Source organism: Sturnus vulgaris, chromosome 4 (genome assembly GCF_052056855.1).
Source record: "Sturnus vulgaris isolate bStuVul1 chromosome 4, bStuVul1.hap1, whole genome shotgun sequence".
Lineage (NCBI taxonomy): Eukaryota > Metazoa > Chordata > Aves > Passeriformes > Sturnidae > Sturnus > Sturnus vulgaris.
In genome coordinates, this window is record NC_142246.1 from 35,604,817 (window position 1) to 35,621,598 (window position 16,782).

At 36.5% G+C, this 16,782-nt stretch overlaps 2 long non-coding RNA genes across 2 annotated transcripts in view; one reads left to right on the forward strand and one right to left on the reverse strand.

Moving 5' to 3' along the window:
* The window catches only part of LOC148223941 (uncharacterized), a 23,721-nt gene extending 14,855 nt beyond the window's left edge, over positions 1-8,866 (reverse strand). The window contains exons 1-2 of the long non-coding RNA XR_015803157.1: positions 8,344-8,866; positions 7,960-8,066 (exon numbers count right to left, since the gene is read on the reverse strand). This is a non-coding gene — a long non-coding RNA (uncharacterized LOC148223941). The remainder of the gene's footprint in view (positions 1-7,959; positions 8,067-8,343) is intronic.
* Positions 1-14,964, forward strand: part of LOC148223942 (uncharacterized) — a 15,981-nt gene extending 1,017 nt beyond the window's left edge. Inside the window, exons 2-4 of the long non-coding RNA XR_015803158.1 lie at positions 134-265; positions 10,845-11,020; positions 12,658-14,964. This is a non-coding gene — a long non-coding RNA (uncharacterized LOC148223942). The remainder of the gene's footprint in view (positions 1-133; positions 266-10,844; positions 11,021-12,657) is intronic.
* Positions 14,965-16,782: the final 1,818 nt, after the last annotated feature.

Below are 16,782 nucleotides of genomic sequence, written 5' to 3' on the forward strand. Positions count from 1 at the left end.
AGTAAGTTCTTCCTTATCAAGTAAAGCATTGTTCTTAATTTCATGTTCTGTTAGTGCCAGGCTGAAATGAACACTATTTTTCATATTTGACCTTTCCACATCTAAAACTTCATCTTTTTACATTTTGACATAGGGTGTCTGATGGTCAAGGATGAGAAGGTGAGGTAAAGGAAGCCATCAAGGAAGAGACGCTCTAGAGCCTGAGAGCACCTTAGAGACACAGAATCAGTGTTTCCCCTGCTCTTTGTAATCAGACTGGTATTGGGTAAGTCTCAATAGAATTCTGGTGAAACACATTCATCAGATATCTAAACAGAGAAGAACGTGAAAAGAAATTTGTCACCCATTGGTTGTAAATTAGTCCACAGCCTGAGAGGTGAAGTGTCAGCATTCTAATGAGGGAACAAAAGCCAGTCAAGGGGGTAAAGGATAAGGCGACAGGCAAGAATCCATACAAGCTGCAGGAAAGCCTTCTTAGGGGCATCTCCTGTGGGGAAAAGAGCTCTCTGATGCTCTAGAGTATTTGATAATCTCATCTATGCTCCATTTCCGATTAAAGGTTGGAGCAGATGGTTTTGTTTCTTCTAACCTGGCCTGTTCTGTGACTCTGCACATTGCTTTTTTAATACCCTCTACATAGGCTATACTGTGGTGCTTCTGGCACTGCTCATTTTCAGACCACCATGACACCCCACAACCAGTCTGAACTCTAATCTGTTGACAAACAGCTCATGTCAAATGGTGGCAAGCAATGGCATAAAGACCCAACAGTGACAGTGTATGGCTGGGAATTTCCTTCCTAAAGAGAAATCAAGTTTTATCAATTTTTCTCCTTTTTTTTTTATTTCTCTTGTAATCACTGAGTGTGACTGCATAGTTCTACTTTCCATGACCAGATCCAGAGTTTTAGAAATTATACACATAGAATGGGCTGCAGGATTTTATCTTGTAATGAGTGACTGATAACTCTGCTAACTGTAGTGTAATGGGAAGGAAAATTTACACAGAATCCTGAAACTGCCTGTGAGGTCAGCCTCTGCCTGAAACAGCAGAGGCTCTACTTCCATGTGCACATCCTGATGAAAGAAGGGAAATTTCTGTTTATGGTAGAAAAAACCCAGTGCTGTTAGCAGCATAGGGGACCAGACACAATGTTTTCATTGCTTCCGAGTTACCCTTGGTGAACAGAAAGAACACATCTAGTCTAGTCTGAGAAAAGGAGGGTTTTGTCCTACACTGGCCTAGAAATGGCTGTGGAGACAAGGTATCTAATATATCAGAGGACTGATATGCTGCTACACTGACAGACAGGGATGGAATGGAATAATCTGAATGCTTGTGTATCCCTTCAACACCAATTCTGCCCAGAAGGAGATTTGGGGATTTTAATGAACCTGCCTTTCTCATCCTCTTTCTTGGTCTATGAACTATCAGGAATTGTTCAGCTGGTCTGGACTATGAAGCAAATGTATCTCTAGGTGGTCCTAATGATACAGCTTGAAAATCGTACCAGAGAACCACAATTCCAAGTTTGGAAAGCAACAGGCGAAATGGACTGAAAGGCTAAGGAAGGAACTTAGAGGACACTGGTGCAGAATTTACGGAGATATGGCATTTTTTGTCTTTGCAGAAGCAGACAATTTTCAAAATGGGAAGCAAATTACACAATCATAAAGATATTAAGGTTGGAAAAGTCTATTAAGATCATCAGGTCTAACTGTTAACCCAGCTACATCACCACATTCACCATTAAAACCATGGTGAATTATGCCATAAAAACCAAGACATGGTAAACTATGGTGAACAATGCCATATCCACATGTTTTCCGAATACTTCCAGGAATGGTGACTCCACTACACTCCTGGGAAGCCTGTTCCAGTGCCTAACAATCCTTTCAGCAAAGAAATTAAATGAGATTACTTTATTGAGGCAGGATTCCTCACACTAAAACACCAAATTCTAAATTAAATATTTTCATATCTCTGATTTCCCTGTGATTTCTAAGAGAATATTGTTTTCTGTCCTAGCATCATGCTGAAAAGGCTTTTACATTTTTTGCATTAAGGGGAAACTCAGAACCACATCACATAAAAATTTTATTTTCAGTGATAAACACAGTCCTGAATTTTTTTAATCTCTTTCAGATGAGGAGCATTAGATGCAATTACTAACTATGCAATTGCTAATTATTTTCCTTTGCAGGTAGGGAGCTCAGGCCAAAATACTTCTATTTCAATGGTAATGTATGTTGTTTCACCATAGAAAGCATTTCTACCATTCTTGGCCTGACCTCATATTGTTTTTTCTCAAGAATCTATGACGTCTTTAAAACTGAAACTCACTTTGACAGTGCATAATTAAGAGCTGTGACTACCTTATTGTGCAGGGGTAGCAATTTTATTTTTTAACTAGTAACTGATACTCAAATACAATTTCTATTTTTTCATGAATACTAGTTTTCATACAGATATCATACTACATTGCAAACAGATTAGGCTTCAAAGTACAAAACATTTTATAAGGAAAGAAACTTATTTGGTGAAGAGTTGAGAGATTCTTTCTATTAATATTTAAAAACATCTGTGTAACAGCACGCCATCCATTCTCTCTTGTAAACACTTGAAGTAGCCAGACAGGTTTTTGAAGGTCACATTGCATTACTATGAATGAAGCTCCATAAAAAGGCCGAATTACCGTGTTTCTGCTATCATTTGTGGCAACGTGTAGTAACAAACTGTAGCACCTGTGATTCCTAAGTTTTTTCAAAAAGAAACATTAGCTAGATCAATATATGTGCATGTTCGTTTGGGATTTTTTCCAGCTCATAGAAATCAATTTTACTACATACGCTCCATGAGAAAAAATGCAACAAAAGTATACCACTTTCTGTTTCCTGTGTAAAAAAAACAAAGAGAAAAGCAACAAAAGTGGGCTTACTGAAAAGCCACAGCTTTGGAGGACATGCTTAAATACACAGGTAGTATTGAAATTTAGGATGGCTGGTTAAAAGGGAAAAGACACTGGAATCAAGAACGTGCCTGTACCCATGCTGCCCACTGCCAGATGCTCATCCCATTTGGTCCTGTTGCAGGATTCCTCAATGAGTTGTTCCTCTAAACAAGCCAGCTGCTGGCAAAGCGCTGAGTCTTTTTACCTCACAACATGTGACAACTTTCAGGAGGTTGAGCCAGTTCATATCAGCAGGGAATACTGACATCAGCACTGGTGTGGATCATGGAAGCACAAGGATGACTGGCAAACCCACATCCTGATCTCGCAGAAAGATGTTTGTAAGCACATGACCAGGCTTGCATGTTCTGCATACAGCTGGCCTGAGGAGAAAAGCCTATTGGATTAACAAAATATTTCATTTCCAAACCATAGATGGCATTTGCTGATTTATGGCTGCTGAATTTTTGAGGGAATTAAATTGTACATTTATAATTTTTTCTCCTTTAGCTCGAGGTTTTTTTCTCTGCCTTTTAGCTGTCTGTTGCTGGTTTATTATAAGAAAAAAATCCTTTCATTTCTCTGCACTTGCATGTTCTGAATCAGAGGATTCCATGTATCATTAATTTCCAAAAAGTTTGCAATTTCTGGTACACTATGAAACCATTTTTTAACAAATATGAATGTCCTCTTTCTCACTAGAGGCCCCCCACCAGCCAGTGCTACAGAAGCATATGAAAGAACTATGAACCAACTAAAAAGAAAATATGGAGAGAAACATTGCAAGCAAAATGCCTTGTGAATTCCTTACTTTCTGGGACATTTCTATGTGCAATTTATTCTCAGAAGAAATATTATGGTGTAAAATCAGTAGCCCTAGTTTGAGTAAAAAAAGTTTGCTTCAGAAAAATTGCATCTATTATAAATCCTGACTTCCTGTTATAAGATTGGCAGAAATTACCTACTTAGAGTGTGTATGGAAAACCAGGGAAAATTGATGAAGTACTATGTGTTTTTTAGGCAGTGGTAGGCTGTCCTGTCTTTGTCTTCTACCAAGTTCTTCTCAGCCAAAGACAGAACTAGAAAATGAAAACTCTTTGTGTTTACAGGAGCAGGCAACCCCTTTTCTTCTCCTATTTTTTTTGCTACAGCACACTCAAGTGCCTCTTCATTCAGGAACTTATTGGAGGCCTTTTACTCTGTCCTTGGGTCAATCAAACCACTGACATTGATCCCAAACTGCTTCCTCAAAATGCCCCTTAGTGAAGAAGAGGAACTTGTAGAAGTTAGTACCAGCAGCTTCTGTCTGGGATTGGCAAAGGGACTTGAAAATCTAACTAGAAAACAGAGTGAAAAATGGAGGTCAAAATAAATAAAACCTGAAATTCCAAATAGCAACAGGAGTTACAGTAGAAATATTACACAATGGTTTCTGATTTTTTCTCTTACTCAGCTCATGTTTTGACATAACCCCTAAACCTTTACGTGATTAATGCCACAACAGAACCAACTCTTTCTCTTAGCAAGAAAACACTGTCCAAGAACTCCTTTTTCAGAAACACAGTTTTTGCTGAATATGGATTATGTAGGTGCGCCTTTTCTAGGAAAAGCAGCCTAGAGTTAAAGCCAAATTCCCGTCATTCCAATGTGCATCAAACCACAGGATCATCTGTGGAAGGGACCCAGAAGGATGACCAAGTCAAACTCTTACATGAACGGATCATATTAGTTTTATTTTTTAATTTAATGATTCAACTTAAACATTTTTCTTCACTTGAGATAAAAATTAACTGCCAGCTTTTGTTCGTATACTGGTCAACACAATTTCTAACCCCTAATGAAATGAAATATGCATTTCTTAATTTGCTTGCATACTTTCCCCCAGAGTCCACTGTATGATTTCTGGAATGCTAATTGCTCCATAATTTTTCTTTTTACTATCCTCAATTTTGTTTGGGATCCAGACAGAGAGAAATTTAAGCAAAATTAAATACATTGGAGAAAGCTCCATCTTGTAATCACATTCTGCACTGCTATGTTATATTTTAATACAGTACCTATTCTCACATGAATGAAGCATAGTTTTAAGTTTCTATGCTTGATTGTACAGAAATTGATTTCTCCAATTTACAGTGGAGCACTTGAAGCAGGGAGACATTAAAGATTAAGTCCCACCTTCAAGAAGTCTATCTGCTTTTGCAGTTTTCTCTAAAGGACAAAGTATTTTGTATGGACAAATTCATAAGGGTGGCTGTGGAGCGTTGTAAAAAACTTCTGGGTAGCTCTTTAACCACTTTAACTGTCCTTTTTCTACAAACCAGTGCTGCTCTTTGCACCTAGCAAGCATTTATTTAGAGGAGGAACGCAAAATAGCACTTTCTTTAGGAAACACTGAGAAATGAAACAACCTGCAAGATTACCACCAAGACCAAAACCCTTTTCCCAGCTAGACAGAAGACTATTTCACTCTAAGTGCTGAGATTTCATGTTCTAAGAACTTCAATTTGCAGATTGAAATTTACAGGAAGAGTTCCTGTAATGTGTAAACCTTATATGTCACCAGAGTTTCACTCCTGTTTGTTTTGGAAGATGCTTGTCTGAATCTAAAATGAAGGCAATGGGTTTGCCCTCAGGGTTTAGTTATTAAATTAATTATTTCCAACAAAGAAAGATGTGGGAAATAATTAATTTAAAATGCAGAATAAATAGTAAGGTAAAAAATGTTTACAAATAAAATATTTTTTTAAATCATAAAAATCAGACAACTGCAGGAAATATGCAACTGGAAAATGACATGGCCAGATAAGCAATAAACTATATTTTTCTGCTGAACATGATGCCAATTTTAATTTGCAAAAATTAACTGTGAAATATAACTGAAAAATGTAATTGAGTCAAAAACACAATAGCAAGATTTGCAACTAAATTTTAGCCCCCAAAAAAGTCCTTCTAAGGAACATATTTAGAGAGAGATTAAAGAGCACGTGTATAATATACAAATGTAAATGTTAACAAAGTGAGAGCACTGTTAGTTTTGCTGTAAAAAAAACACAACTGGTAATTACCTATTAATCATAGGAAAAAAACCTCTCATAAACATATAAAATGTGCATGTAGAGAGAAACATATATACTATTTGATCTGTACTAAAGAAGAAGGTAGTGTTCTGGACTTTTTTTTAAAATTTATTTATTATCTCAGCAGGGTTAATTTGTTTCATATACATGGTGTTTGTCTGGGATTTTTAATGAATCCTGACAGTTCTCCAGTTAATTATTAAAGTGCCTAAAGCTTCTGCATGTAGTTCTTGTAGCTGACATAATGGAAACAGAACTGCAGAGATTTTCCTAAGTAATTTTGTGAACATACTGTTCAGACCATAAGAACAGGGACATCCTACTACATTATTTGACTGTTAAGAAAGGAAGTACTATTAAGAAGTTATGTAATTTTATCAGAGATGCTGGTGGTTTAGCGGTAGCATCCTAAAAAAATTTAACAATTAGGAGTTATGAATTCATATGCATGCACCTTCATTCTATTACCCAGATATTTATGACTTTTCAGTATCTTCCACACATTATACCTTCGATCATCAGACTTTTACTTTGTTCCTATATTTAAAAAGGATCCAGGAGGAAAATTACTTCCTGCATTTATGGCCACAAGTCAGAATAGCCTTGAGCTATGTTCATAATGACATTCCTTATCTGTCGCAATCTTGGCTTCCTTTTGTTTGCTGGGCTTTTTGGGAACACTCTGTATAGTAGTTACTCTAATCTTGTTCTTTTTCCTAAAACACTTCCACATTTTTAAAAAAAGTGCAATGCAATGCAATGCAGGGTGATAAATTTATACTGAAACAAGTCCAACAAACTTGGAAAATCTATCAGTTTCAGTCACTGTAAACAGGGCAGATCCTAAGCACCAAAACTGACTACAGTTTGGCAGAGTACATTAATGGGAATATTCAGCAGCTATTTTACAGTGTTTGGATTTTTTTAAACAGAAAAACAGGGATCAAAATTATTATGAAATCCCTGAAATTGAGACAGCAATGTGTTTTGTGTTCCATCCTCCTACAGGGTGAGGAGAGAAAAAAATATTTAAAAAGTTACACATCTGAAATGCATGCAGCTTCTCCTGCATATTTAATGAAGAATTTTTCTGGCACACAAGCTTTTCGTTTAGTCTCTTTGGACCTTTTCTCCATGAAAACTACAAGCAGGGCAGAGTGAAAGTATTTCCCCCTGATTTACGTAAACAGTGGATGTATGAGAGTACACAGGAACTGTCAAACTTCCACATCCTGTTTCTGATAGCAGTCACTATCACTGTCAGAAGAAAGCAGACAACAGTAACAAGATATCCCTATCAACATAGACAGCTGTTCCCACCCTCTATGTCTAGAAGATAACTAACATCAAAACAACTGTAAAAAAATACAAATAATCTTGCTACCTCTACAAAGCAGCAGCCTGTTCTTTAGTTCTTTGGCTTTGATGTTACATGAAAATTCTTGACCTCCTAGTATATTTCCAAGAGAATATCTCATTTCTCCATCACATCACAAGATCTCATCTCTTACTCAATTTTATTGCCTAATGATAGAAGAACGTTCTTTATCCCAGGCAAAAGACAGACTTCTAGTGCAGGATTGCCAGTGGCAGCATACAGAAACAAATTGTACCAGGTTCCTACTCTAGAACCACCCCCAAGATACATCAATGATGTTCAAATTATGCAATGTATTTGGCCAGCATAAATATTCCGAATTTATTAGATAATATTACACAACTTTCTATGCAAATGTACTAGCAATATCCAAGTAGATTCCCTCACACTCTTTACTTTATTAGTGAACCTAGTGCTGCTCTACAGCATGAGACAACACAATTTGGAAAAGTCATTGAGACCTTTCGAAAATGCATATAATTCTTAAGGCATGATGTGAAACCAACCAAAAGAACAATTTAGCTTTTTTTCCACAGTCCTAGTACTCTGCTTACCTGTAAGAAGTCATGACTTCTTCAACGTAATCTCAAATGTGATTTGAAAAAGAAAGTTGAAAAAGGAGCTTTTTCAATGTGAATATTGAATATTTCCACTGACAAAACTGAAAAGAAAATTAAGCATAAAATAAGTTTAAATAAGCTTTATAATGACATCATCCTTTGCAAATTCATGTAACTTACTCCATCAAAAGCTTCAAAAGTATTATTCACCGATATCTGATATTACGTGAATAAAATTTCTGATGAAAACATCATAGTTTTCAAAAAAGGTTAGGAAAAGTTACAGTGAAAAATTGTTCTTGCATTGGATGAGAAATAAGCAAACTAATAGAAGCATTTAGATGAAATTTTGGAGAGAGTTTTAATTTAGCAGTTCACCTTAATACCGGTTTACGTTCCTCTTGTTGCTGAGCATTATCATATCAGATGATTAAAACAGTAACATAGGATTTCAAAGTTAACTTTTCTCCTTATCTTTTGCAGCCAGTCCTTCTATAGCTTTCCAAAAAAGAAAGACAGACCCTGCTGGGTTAGATCATCCAGCATATCTCCATACAGACAGGACTTTCCAGACAAGATTGTTTGTTCTACAAAAATCTACCATGTTGGGATTTCCACAACTCCTATCAAAGGTCCCTTTCGTCATAGATTTCACTCTCAAGAAGATTTCATATATTCAAATCTGAATTGTATTTTACAGACTTCATCCTGTTGTACCGGATTCCAGCTCAGTGGATTATACTAAATAATTCTTCATTGTTACATCTGAACTAATAGTATTGTGACAGAGATGCAGGCCATGTCACAGCTGAGTGCCCAAAAAAGAGAGACAGAAAAGAGAGAGGCCACTAAGTGCTCTAAAAGTGAAAGAAAATTTCTCACAGTTAGTGAGAGATACTCTGGGAACCAGCACAGCAATGCAAACCTCCAAAATAACTGACACTGCCAACTCTTATCTTTAATAAATAGTTAGTAATGGACTAATGTACTTTAAATTTCCAAACTAAGAGCAATAGGAAGGCTTCTTTCACAACAGAAGGAGGAGGAGTATAATGTTTACATCCTTTTCATGTGGCAGTATCATTTTATGCGGAACTAGATGAATAAAAATAGACCATGTAAAAAGAATCTGAGGAGCACTGTTCAATCTTACAGGATGCTGGATATCTACATTATTTTCACTGTAAGTATGTTGATTAGTTCAGGATTCTCACAAAGGAGAGTCTTACAATGAATCACCTCAAGTCTGGCTTTCACAAGGCCACAGGAATGTTCCCACTCCGAAACGTACATTTAATTGGAAGTTATTAGTCTACTGTTTAAAGTAGGAAAAAAAAACACAGTAGACTCCATCTGCCTGAGAGCTCAATATTAAATTGTCTTGCAGTTTTCTGACCCTTTCTCTACCTTACTAGGAATCTGGTATATCTTCAGCATAAAGAAAACTGGATTCTCATTTCTCTCACCTGTTTTTCTTTCCCTTATTTCCCACTCCATGTTCAACAATGTGAACTTTGTTATGTGTATATAGATGTTGTTAATTATTGTCTGAGAACTATTTATCCAGAAATCCTAACATGGTTACAGTTTTTGCCATTAAATCATTCAAGCTGCAACCTTTCCACAAAGGAAGGTTTCCACCCCTACACAGATGTGTAGTGGTACCTGGCAAATCCCGTTACTTCCAGAACATGAATGGGTTAAACTTTAATTTGTTATGATGGAGGCCAGTAGTGCAGAGTCATCCCACAATGGAAAGAAACACCACATTGCAACACAAAGGTCTCTGAACACTCTGTACAATTGTCAGTGGATATCACGTCAATGCTAATTAAACAGAGTTGAGTTCTTTTGTAAGAAGGTATGGAGAAAGATGCCTCAACCTGGGAAAACTGCATAGTTTTCTTGAGTAACATACAGTTTTGGGAAGTATCTGATTTATATAACACTTGCCAGTTCTACTGGGAAAAAGAGAAGTGGTACACGTGTGTATCCCAATACGAAAGGGAAAGAAAGTTAATCTGCTTGAATGCCACTGAAATAACATATAATAAGTAGATAGTGTGAGAAATGAAAAATAAAATACTTGTACAAAATAGTTTAGCTTCCAAGGCAGAAGGATTCCTAGTGCCCGTGGTGGACAGAAATTCACTAATATTACACATGTTATTACAATAATACAACTCTCTTTTCTGCAGAGTTGTTAGACAGGACAAAACTATTGATTTCATAAAACCTGAGGCACAACAAAAGTATTGGTTTACATTTCTTTTTTTAAAAAATAATACTTACATGTTCTTAATTCCATCTGTTTTACAGATAACCTGTTCTTAATTCCATCTGTCTTACACTGTGCTATCTTATGTGGTAGCTACTCATAAGCTCTCTGAATATTTTCCATGCTAACAGGTTATTCATTGAAGCCAAACACTGCCTTTCATATCTTCTTTTGTGGAGTAGGTATTGGCCAACTTAAATGCCTGATACTAAAAAGAAAATTAATAAATAATTTTCAAAAAATCAAGGGCATGAAGAAGCATGGCCAGTGAAAGTATCACCAGTGCTTTCTCTCCTGTTTCTGTTTCTAAAAAAAAAAAAAAGATAAGTTATTAGTTTACACAATTAAATCCTTTTGGGTGGACAAAGAGCAGTGGCCACCATGGTCTAAGGCACTGCACAGGCAACAAAAGCAGCAGTTGTATGTTCATTAAATATAACAGGAAAAGATGACAGTTTATGACACACCAGACTGTCTCCCACTCTGAGCAATGGGTAGGGAGGAACAAAATTCCTGAGAGCAGAAAACTCTCTGGATACCAATTGGAGTTTATCATGATACTCTCGAATCTGACTCCTAGCTGTGTCTTTCCTTGGACCAGATAAAACCAGTCCAAACACACGGAGTGACTAGAAAACAAAAGCCGTCTTGCAAGTGGCCACACCAGCAAGGAAGCCAAGAACACTGCCTGACAGCTGAGCAAAGCCAGCATCACACTGTTTTTCACCTGAAGCAAGCAAGTTCTCCATGAGCTGGGAGAATGTGGTCAAGAGTCAGGTACAGTTCAGCATTTTATTGTGAAGATGGCTTCGGGGCAGTAGAGGATTCAAGAGTGGCTGTCACAACAAGGCACTGGGGGTTGGTTCAGAATGAATGTCAAAGAAGGAGGCAGAGAGCATGAGGTCCCAATTAAAATGATTTGGCAGAGATGCGAAGAGGAGGAGCAAACACATCCACTCTGTGGAGAATAAATTCATTCCACTGTTATCTGAGTATATGGTTATTATTCTCCTGTTATCTGAGTCATTTGCCTCTTAAAATACTATAAATTAGCATAGGTGTTGTTGATATGCACTTAGCATCCAGAAACCCGAAGAAACACCCAGCAAATCTCAAGTACAAAAGAACAGCACTAAGGACTGTGAAAAAAGCTCCCACAGTAGTAAAACCAGCAAGGTTTTTTGCTGTATCTTGACAGTAGAGAGTGCCAATATCTACAGCAGTGACAAATCAACATGAATAAGTCATTGATCATAAAACTGCTGCTAGTGTTACATTCTCAGTTCCTCATGTTGCTTCCTCAGTGTCTACAGCGAGTGCTGGAATGCTGCAAACAAAACTGACTGTCTATCAATGTTTATTAGCAGCTTCTCTTTATTTCAGAGGATGAATCATCTCTTGGCTCCCCGAAACTCTGAGTTAATCTTAGCCACTCCTGCACTGACTCATACTCACTATTATTATTATTATTTTTATTATTATTATTATTAGTCCAGTGAGACACTCCAGTTCATATTACTAGTGCCATAACACATGTGATTCATCCCAAAGAGTATATTGTCTGTGAACACTGTATGATACCAGGATGTATGGGAAAATTGAAACATAAAGTCAGAAATATGAAATATATTTGTTAAAATATTAACAACCAGACAAGACACTTGATAGCTCTCAACAATATATTGCTGTTGAGTGATTGAGATTGAATTAGAAAATCAGAGCCTTACAAAGTTCTAAGGAAACAGAAAAGGAAATCATTCACTTCCAAGCAGGACATCATCAACAAGGAGCTTTGTCATTTGTTCTCTTGATTTAGGGAAAACAAGGGGAAATGCACTGTGGCCTTTAGAGATCATTTTCGTCATTCCGTTTTCTCCAGAATTTTGAAGGACATATTGTAAATGTGTGCATTCCTGGTAATAAAGGATGATGCTATGACCCTACTCTACCACATATGAGAGGTGCTTATAATAAGATCCAGAGCAAGCCAGGATTGTTGCATGAGTCCATATATGAGTCTTTACAACTCCAGAACTACTTTACTAGAAACACACAAAATAAAGGGTGCTGTTCTTAAGACCTATTAGTTAAACACCCCTTTGCTTAGGATTTCAGGAACCACAGAAGCAAAAAATGCAATAGCATGATTCCTTAATGGACTGTTTAGCTTCAGGTTACAAATCTCCTGCTGTGACTCCCATCAAAGTACAGTACTCTCAACAGGTACAAAATACAGCCACAACCCCTACCCAGCTCTAATAAATACATGATCTCTGCTCTAAACTAACATCCCACGCCTGCAGAGCTGGTTTCTTGGGTTTGCTGATATTTTTTGTGTTGGGATTTTTTCTTTTAATTTCTTTTAATTGAAGTGAAATTTACATTTCTTGTTTCTCACTAAATTTTGCCCCTAGGAATCTGAAAAGGAGAATAACATGTGAGTCCATCAATCCACAAGCTGGGAAGGTCGTCTGAATTAAAACATACTCCTGAGCATGCTTTGACTGCAATGCACAAACCTCTTGGAAGTGTTATTCTGATTGAAGTGACCTGAATGTGAAAAATAGTTAAATAAAAGAGCATAATTCTATTCTATTGGACATGGAGCTGGAAAGTAGAAGAAAAAGTGAAGAAATAACTTTTTCCTAATTCTTAAAAAAAATATGTATTTTTCACTGCTTCTCATATCTCCTTTAGTAAAAGTCAAAAATTTGCTACTGAATTTAACATCAATACCAGACCTGATGGTTTACCTGCCTTATTGCACTCAATATTCACAAACATAGTTACTGTAGAGGATAAACCTAATTGCTAGTAATTATCCCTCTTCCCTCTCACAGTGAAAAGCAGACTTTATTTTATTCCAAGAAATTACCTTCATTAAGTCTGATGTCCTGTTCTGTGCAGGGACCATATGCATATTCTCTCATGCTCTGGATCACTCAATAATCATAGCATCATTTAAGTTGGAAAAGACTTTTAAGAACATCTATTACAATCCTTAACCCAGCACTTCTAAGTCCACCACTAAACCATTACTCCAAGCACCACACCAACACCTCTTTTAAATACCTCTGGGGATGTTGACTTCACCATTTCTCTGGGCAGCCTGCTCCAACGATTGGTCTTTGGTGAGGAAATTTTTCATCATATCCAATCTCAACCTCCCCTGGCACAACTTGAGGCCATTTCCTCTTGTACTATAGCTTGTTACCTGGGAGAAGAGACTGAGCCCCACCTGGCTACAACCTCCCTTCAGGTAATTGTAGAGAGTGATTTGCTTTTCTTCTACCCTATACACCATGTTCCCTTTGTGAAAAGGCTCTCTAAGACTTCCTTCTTACCATTTTGTTCCAGTGCCTACCCTTTTCAACTATTCTGAAGGTTCTTCCTTCTACTTACCAGTGTTTAAAAGTAGTTTGCTTTTGCTCTTTGAAATTCACGTCAGCAAAGCACCTGGAGCTACTTATCTGGGTTTTGTAATCCAAAATTCCTTTTACAAGCTCTTGAGCGTAAAAAGATTCTTTCCTTAGAGCACATAGCTTTCCCCTTCAAATTTCTTTTCTCTTCTGATGAAGCTTTTGTCATCTGAACAAATGAGAATATTTGAAGATGAATGAGGCAAATCTGGATTTAGTCAATTCATCTACCTTATTAATCTTCAAATTTGAAAATAAAGAAACAAATTATTGTTTGTATTTTGTTTATCTTTTCCATCTAACTGCACAAAGTCAATATAAATCTGTTCAGTAAAACTGAACAAGAATTGAGGTGACCTTGACAATGTATCTCTAACAATTTTGTGACATAGGTAACAATGGTTTTTACTGACAAAACATTCAATTTATGTACAGTAATTCTCTGTAAGTGATAAAATACATCAGTATCAGTGTTGGATGAGATAGGAAAGGACAGCTTTAAGTCTGATTAAAATTCAATGCCCAATTTTAGCCACATAACTGTGCAGGACTTGCACTTGAATGCTCTGTGAAGTACAGACACTGGTGTGATGAAATAGTGTGTTCGGAAATAGAGAAAACTGAGAATCAAGCAGGCTAGCTTTGAGCTTGCCAAAAAATTGGCACACTTTGTGACTCAGCTCCAGGACTGGGCCTCATTGACCCAATAAACTAAATGAAACAAATTGCTTTCAGGAAAAAAATCTATTCTGAAGGCAATCAAAAAAGTAATTTCCCACACAAAGGTCATATCAGTTCTTTCATCAAAATGCTGAAGAATAACTGAAAAACTCTTAGTATTAAACATTAATTCTCTCGTCCTGACTTTTATAGACAATACTGAAGCTCAACCCTTTCTGGGCCACTTCTCTGTGTAAACAGCTTGCTTTGAATAATCAATAATCCTATCTCCAACTTTTATATCATTTTTTAATATAAAAATCTGCTCCTTTTAAAGCTTTCACTAGGCAATGAAAGCAACCTCGTTTTCCACATCATTCCTCTGGTCCTTATCCCAATTTAATTTGACCTGTATTTAATTTATAAATTCGAATTATTTTCACTGGCTCACTAACGCTGGAATGCAAGTTATATGCTATCTGTCATGCTTGATGTGTCATGTTTGGTTTGGCTAACAATTTTCAGCCAAGCAAACTAAATGTGAGTTTGTTATCTGTATGTATCTTTGGTTGTAAATTCCTCAGGCAGTGACTGAAACCTCAACAAGGTACTGAAATCTATTAAACAAACATCAGTAGTTAACCTGTACAGTAAATTTCCATGACTTCACTGACAAACATATCACCAAATACTTTTCAGTACAATAATCGTCAGTCAACTAGCAAAATTCCTGAACATCAGAAGGTGATATAAATTGAAGAAGCATATTGAAGCTGTATGATAACCTAAGTAACATAACATAAATCCAACTGAGCACCAAAATAATAAGCACTTTTGCACAAAGTCACTGGTTGTTAGGATTAATCAAACATATTCTATCTTCCATACACTGTCAAGTTGTTCCTTCCACCCTCACTACACTTGTGGAGATATATAATACACAAAATAGCTGTATTGCTAATCAGCAACATACCTCTGTAAAGCACTAAAAGCCTCAACACTTCCCTGAAACCCACACAGATTTGGCTGTGCCAGCCAGATAAGAAATAGGCTAAAAGGAAAAAGATAAACTTGTTAGGCCTCCAAGACTGCAGAATAGATTTTGTGAACAGCTACAGCATGGCAAGATATTCAACAGACATGAACACCATTGCATTTTACATGGTGATGAAAGATGGTTCCTCCTTACTGAAGAACCCCTCCATTTTTTTCCAGTTTCCCATGGCTCCAATCAAATTAAGTTGTAGGAAGCCTAAGTTTTCACATTCTGGCTTTTCATTATTGCTACCCTCAACTTGGAGCAAACCAGCTTAACAGCAATTTAATGGGATTTTAAAACACAATTGAATTTGTTACACTGACAGATTGCATTGTGTAGCAATCATATAGTACCCATACATTCCTCAAAAAGAAAAAAATCTTAGAAACTTTCTATCACTTCAATGATAATTTTGCAAACTGATATCAACAGAAATTGTACACTGGAGATTCAATACACTCTTAATGCCCTATTTGGACAAGGAACACTGACTGTTGTTTGACCTTTATTCTTTTCCAGCCTTTTCAAGTACTTGGGAAAACAGGTGGGGGGAGCTCAGTTTATTTAAATTCCAGAAAATTAAATAACTTACATTTTAAAAATATGATCCCTTAACAGCAAATGCTCTATCACTGTATGCAAAATCACTTATGAGCGAAAAATTTTTATTATACTGAATAGAGAAATACATCACCAAGTTAACATTATGCATTTAGGAAAAAAAAAAAAAAAGCCAAAAAAAACATGAACCCAAGCAGCATGCAGGGAATGGTTTCAAATCACACTTTCCATTATTTAAGAGGATTCAGCATCCTACCTTGCTTTTAAACTTGTAACAAAGACAGCAATTAATAACAAGTAGGGGATTGAAGGCATTATGAGGCCTTTAAGAATTCACACACAGATAAATGGGTATCCAAGGAAAGGACCACAGCTCTACACACACAGAAATTCTGACTATTCAATGATGCACATAAGTCTGTTTTCAAATATTTGGTGAATCAAATTCAGCCAAAAAGTAGCATTAACTCTCCAGCTTGCAAGATCTGACTTTTTCAGATATTGTCAAAATATAATGTGCTCATGGCTTAGAGTGGTTATGGCTTAGAGTGGTTATGTCTTCCAACCACAAAACAAATGGCAAGAAAACAGCTATATGTATTTTAAATAAATGATACTAAAACCCAGTGGTAATGGAAGTCACTGAAATTCTGTATCACCCAGAATACTACTAATAACTACATTAATACAACATTTAGTAATTATTTTGTAGTCATAAATAGCTAATTTACCACTAATCCTCTCTTGGGTTTTGCAGAACAATTTATTTTAGCTCAGGAAAGTTTAAAAAAAAATGCACCTACACTGCCATCTTGTGGAAAGTATCCATTTTCCATTGATTAAATTTCTTGGATGAAACA